This window comes from Haliaeetus leucocephalus, unplaced genomic scaffold, assembly GCF_000737465.1.
Source record: "Haliaeetus leucocephalus isolate CR32 unplaced genomic scaffold, Haliaeetus_leucocephalus-4.0 Scaffold636, whole genome shotgun sequence".
NCBI lineage: Eukaryota > Metazoa > Chordata > Aves > Accipitriformes > Accipitridae > Haliaeetus > Haliaeetus leucocephalus.
The window spans coordinates 6,238,311-6,244,310 of NW_010973072.1; positions in this window are offsets into that span (position 1 = coordinate 6,238,311).

Here is a 6,000-nt window from a genome sequence, read left to right on the forward strand (position 1 = left end):
AAGGCTGGACTGAGTATTTATTATTAAACTGAAAAATCATCTGGTGGGTTGCAATACCAGTAGATAGAAAAAGTCTTGAGCATTTCCATTACTCATCCCATCTAGTGCATTTGATTACCATTTCCATAAATCCAGTTAACATCATCTTGTCTGTAAAGGGAGGCTAAATTATTTCAAGTTCATTAACAGAATCTACATTATACAATTAAAGATACTGCTAACCTGTGACAGGGTTTTATTTGGGTATGAAATATTTGCATTCTATAACAAATACGCCGACACAAAAATGTAAGGCACAAATCTACACAAATTGGCTGCATTTTGGTTAGAAGAGCTGAAAGTACATTACATTTGAATAGTCTTCAGATTACATCTCAACTTTTCCATTTCATCTCCATTCCACATTTTATAGTCCCATTTTTACTGCTATTGAGTACAGCTAAATCTAGATGAAAGAAGAAAAAAAGATAATGTGGCTTTGTTTGAAATAAATACTATTTGCTGATTCACTGATGTAATAAACTTTTTTAAATGACCACTCTGAATACTTCCTTTTGTGAAAACATGTGGTATGCTGTGTTGAAGATGAAAAAAATAAAGGAGCTGTGCAACCACAACAGTTGAAAGGAAGGAAAAAAAAAAAGGGGGGGGTGGAAACAGAAGTTGGATTGAAGCTACAGGAACCCTAGGAGCACTGCCAGCGTAACTGTGCTAGCATATGATACTGGCAGAGTATTCCTGGGTCCTGGTGTGGATGTAACACCAGCAAAACTGTGAGTGTGTTTCTCTGGAAAGGAGGGATTTGGGGGTTTCCCCCCCCCCCAGTATAATGGCATTTACAGCAGTCTGTATGCGCAGTGTGGTACTGATGAGATCACACCTACTCTCCCTGATTGTTGGCCAAAGTTTGTAGTGTAGATATGGCTTAAGTGCATAGCCATGATGTAACTTATAAAAGCATAAATTATAATTCTATAAATTAAGACCTTGTATGTCCTTGAACTTGAAAGCCTTGGTATATGTAACAATAATTAAATGTAAAAAAAAAACCCCAAACCTGAATGTGCAGCAGTACTAATTATTTTGCAACAGGAAAGTAATTACTTGTTTCTGCAAGTTACAAGAAGTACAGCACGCTAAATGGAGGAATGGGTATACCAATCAGTTGACTAACATTGCCATCAACTACCTACTTGAAACCATTCCAGCTACCTTGGTCATCTTTGCAGACAATCGGGAACTGATACACAAACACAATGGCATGGATTTCCTGAGACACTTACTCTGGTAGTAAATTGTATTCTTGAACAACAAGCTATTGATGATGGTGTAATAGTGTTGTAAGAAAAATGGCTGCTTTAAGGAGGTTTATCCATGGGGATATTTGCTGGCCATAAATTTTATGCCCCTCTACAGATTTCTTTCAGTGGCATAAAAAGCCCAGCGAAAATTGCTCAATGAAGAACCTCTGTTTTAGACTACTTATGGCACCAGTCCATATATTAAAAACTATGTTAATTATGAGAAATGTGTTTTTATAAGTGTTTATTACTGAATATTACCGAAGAAAAAAAGATTGTTTCAATGTCCCAAGTATTTGATTCTGTATTACTCTGGCTTTTTGGTTCTTAATGCAGACTGTTTAAATGATGATGTTAAAGCAGATGAAATGTACTCCAGACAAAGACTGTTTTCTTCCTGAACTGATACTTAAAAGCTCTTACTTATTCTGCTGTTTTTTGTATACGCTAGAGGATTTGGTAAAGAAAAATATACCAACAAAACTGGAGTTACTACTGAAGATTTTATATTGTGAACCTGTTTCTTTCCTTGTGTTTATTTTAATCCACTATAAACCTGACAATATTTCTTTTCTCTGAAGAAATGCTAGAAAGGAGTCTACTCTTAATATAAAGTGGAAATTTATGCTAACAAACCGAAAATCTGTTGTGTGTATATATAACTTTCAATAATACATATCCTTTCATTGGCTTTCCTTCCCAAAAAGTCTCAGTTTCCAATGTAAATTGGATTTTTCTGCATCTCCCTTCAGTTACTTACACCTAAAAAAGTCCACGTATTTCTGAATAAGAGTAATAAGATATGACAGACTAACTGTTGGATGAAAAAAGGTACCTGAGGCTGTGTTCCTGTCATCTGTTAAGCCTGTAGAACTGATGATAGGCAAAAGATTGTAACAAGAAAATTTTGCAGCTTGTGTCACAAAGACAGGTGCCTCTGTTCTTCTGAGAAAGTAGTCTTTGAATAAGTGAATAACTTGCACTGTAAGCATCCATCAATCTGACAGTTAATTAGATTATAGCTAGAGGCTTACACTAGGATTGCAGAGGAACACAATCTAAAGAAAACTAGGGCTTGAACTCCAGATCTAGCAGGGAGGTTCTCTTCTGAGATCTCTTTTGTAAGGGACTTCTTACTCCCGGTTTAATTTCTGCATATTCTTTGTGGTAGTTTTGTTGCAAGAAGTACACTTATAAAGACCTGGGATTTTGACATCTGCCATCAAATAATCTGGAGGAACACAAGCCTGGTACTGGAACTTTTGGGATGCACACTAAAATAATAATTTTAAACCTCAAAGACCTGTTTGCAGCAGAAACAATTGATACTTGTACATCCCTTTTGCTAGGAGAAAGTATAAAATTAGGGATATATAGAAACATCCTCTTAAATAAGTAATGAGGTAGAGTGGTTTGCAATTATGTCATGTTAAATCCTAGCATTAAAATAAGTGTGACAAATGGCTTAAGGAAAAATATATACTTTCATAATTAAAGTTAAATTGAGGGCTACAGCAGAATATGTTTAGTGTACAGCGATAACACTGATGAAAGTAACAAACCTAATTTCCCTTGTAAGAGTAACTATTAATTTGTGAACTTGCTAAACTAAAAGTACACTCTTTATAGTTTATATTCATTGCATGCTGTATTAAGCAGAAATATTTGTTATCCAGAGATTAACTTATTTTTCCAAGACAGCTCTATTAGCTATGTCAAACACCTTTCAAGAGAAAATGATCATACTAAGTCAGTTAAACCACATCTAGTAAAATTTAGTCATGTCAGACTTAAAACGTTGCAGAAAAATGTACTTGGATGAGACTAATATGTGAAAAATTTGAATTTGAGTCACTAATAATAGTCCCTTTAGTTTTATCCTATTAATGCTATGCCGACCCAGTACAGTCAGGCTTCAAACATATTGTTCAATCACATCTTGCAAGACTAGCCTAGCTTATTTTCGGAGAGATGTCCCAGTCAGCTGACTTTTTCTGTTTTAACACGTCACAATAATACGTTGATGTTTTATTAAAACACGGCTGCTCTAAAATATGCAAAGCCTATGCAGAGATAGGAGCAAGACTAATACAATTATCAGATTATAAAACACCACAGCTAGTATCATATGCGTAAGTTCTACCCATGCTGAAAAGATTTTACTGAGTCTGCCCTATTTGGCTACTCTGCGTGTTCTTAGCCTTTCAGTAATTTCTCTATTGAATACTTCATACAACTACATGGCAACAAAGGATAGCTTTTCTTTTTCTTAGCCAGTTCCATTTATTTTGTTCATTTGTACAAATCACACAACAGAAAACTAAAACTTCCATTTTCCAGGATTTTTTTTCACTCTAAGTCTGGGGAAGTCTTGAAGCCATCAACTATTCCACTGTTGCTCCATGAACACTACCAGCAGAATGAAAACATAAATCATTGTTATATAAAGCAGCCTGTCAAGAGACTAGGGTATTTTAATCCCTTTCTCTTTGTACTGGCACTCTGACTGACACATTTTTTTGGAAGACATCTGATGAGTAGGAATAAAGCCATAACTAGAAAGGCAAAGAGGAGAAAAAATCTAGAGGAGAAGAGTGAATGACTAAGACTCCTAATTTCATGGGTATTTAACCCCTGGTTATGCATAGCCGTGTTATCCAGGTAGCAGCTCACCTGTGTGATGAATGCAGACAGCCCAAAGCTGCCAGGGTGCACACAGCACTGTCAGTATGAGGCCAAAATAGTTCCAGGCTAGATCTGATCTGAAGACAATGCACTTACCCACCATGGAACTGGATGGAGTAAGCATCCCACAATTAAGCTACTTCCTGTAGTCAGTCAATGCATTTCTAAACTGAAATGGAGATGCAGCAGTTCTGCCTTTACTATTCACAGATAAGGAAGAAATGGTTTGGCATGTGATAATCAGTGGTAGCCTCAACTGTAGCAACCTGGAAATAGGGAAGTTCAAGGTGCTGAGAGGTGTGTGAGGAAGATAAGTAGCGGAGTAGAGCCCCTGGATTTCAGGAGAAAGACTTTGGTTTATTCAGAGAACCAGTAGGCAGGATCCCATGGGAGGCAGCCCTGAAGGGCAAAGGAGCTCAGGAAAGCTAGCAGCAGGTCTTTAAGGACAACCTCCTCCAATCATAAAAACAGTTCCTCCTGACACTCAGGAAAACAAGTAGATCTATCAGGAGACTGGCTTGGCTAAACAGCAAACTTACGACATCACGCCAGTGCAAAAAGACAGTAATACAGGAGGTAAAATCAGGGATAGGCTGCAAACAAGGAATTTAGAAACATTGCTCAGGCATGTAGGGAGTGTCTTAGGAGAATAAGAGCTCACCTACAGTTGAACTGGGCCAGGATGACAAGGGCAACAAGAAGAACTTCTACTGCTACAGTAGTGCAAAAGGCCAAACAAGGACATGTGGGATGGTTGCTGAGTGGGGCAAGTGACTTTGGGTCCAGTCGGGCTGCATTCAAGTATGCTGAGAGCTGGTTGAAGTCACAGCAAGACTGTCAGCTTTGAGAGGAAACTGAGGGAGGGTCCCAAAGACTGGAGAAAAGCAAATGTCCCCCCACCTTCAGAAAACACCAAGAGGAGAATCTGGGAGTCACAGACCAGTCATGCTCACTTGGCTCCTGGGAAAATCATGGAACAAGTCTTGGAATACATTTTTGACACACGGAGGAGATGCTTGGGAACAGTCAGTGTGGATCAACCAACCGCAAATCATCCTGACCAACCTGATTACTTTCCATGACAAAATGACTAGATTTGCAGATGAGGGGAAAGGAGTGGATGGCATTCACCCCAACTTTAGCACAGCTCTCAACAGCCTCCCACAATCTTCTTGTATCCTAATCATTATGGTCTGGGCGGGTGGCCAACTAGATGGCTAACAACTGGTTGGACAATGGGCCTCTGAGGGCAGAGAGAATGGCTTGTACTCTACCCCAGGGCCGGTAACAAATGGGCTGCTGGGATTTATCCTGGGACCTGTTCTATTTAATACCTTTAGAAGTGACCTGGAGCACGGTCACATTAAGTTTGCAGACGACATCAAGCTTGGGGACCAATCGATAACCTTGAGGGCGCGGCTCACGTGCAGAGGAACCCAGACAGGCTGGGGGGTTTAGGCAACACCACCCCTTCCGCACTCAACCAAGGCAAATGCAAACCCGCATTCGGGAAGGAGCAGCCCTTTGCGACAACACCGGGGAACGACTGGCTGGGGAGCGGCTCTGCTGGAAAGGACCCGGGGGGCAGCAAGGAAAACACGAGCCACCCGGACGTGTTCCCTGCAGGCGAAGGTGGCCAGCAGCACCCCGGCCCGGGCCAGCTCAGCGCCAGCAGCAGGTCAAGGCCAGTACGACAGAAACCTTTTTTTTCACCGTGAGGACACTCGGGCGTAGGAACGGTTCGCCCAGCCAGGGAGCGCAGCCTCCCTCCCCGTCCGGATACAGCCCCGAGCAGCCCGGCCTGACTCGATGGCCTTGAAGGTCTTTTCCAACCTGAGCGGCTCTGTGGTGCCGACCTCGGGCTGGCCCCCGCTGCTGGAGCAGGCGGGACGGGCGGCCTCCGGCGCTCCCTTCCAAGCCCAATTAGCCCGTGAGCCGGTGACTCCCCCCGAGGGCTGCGCGACGGCCTCGGCCGCCACCCCCGCCGCTCAGCTCGGAGCCGGGCCCCCCCGCT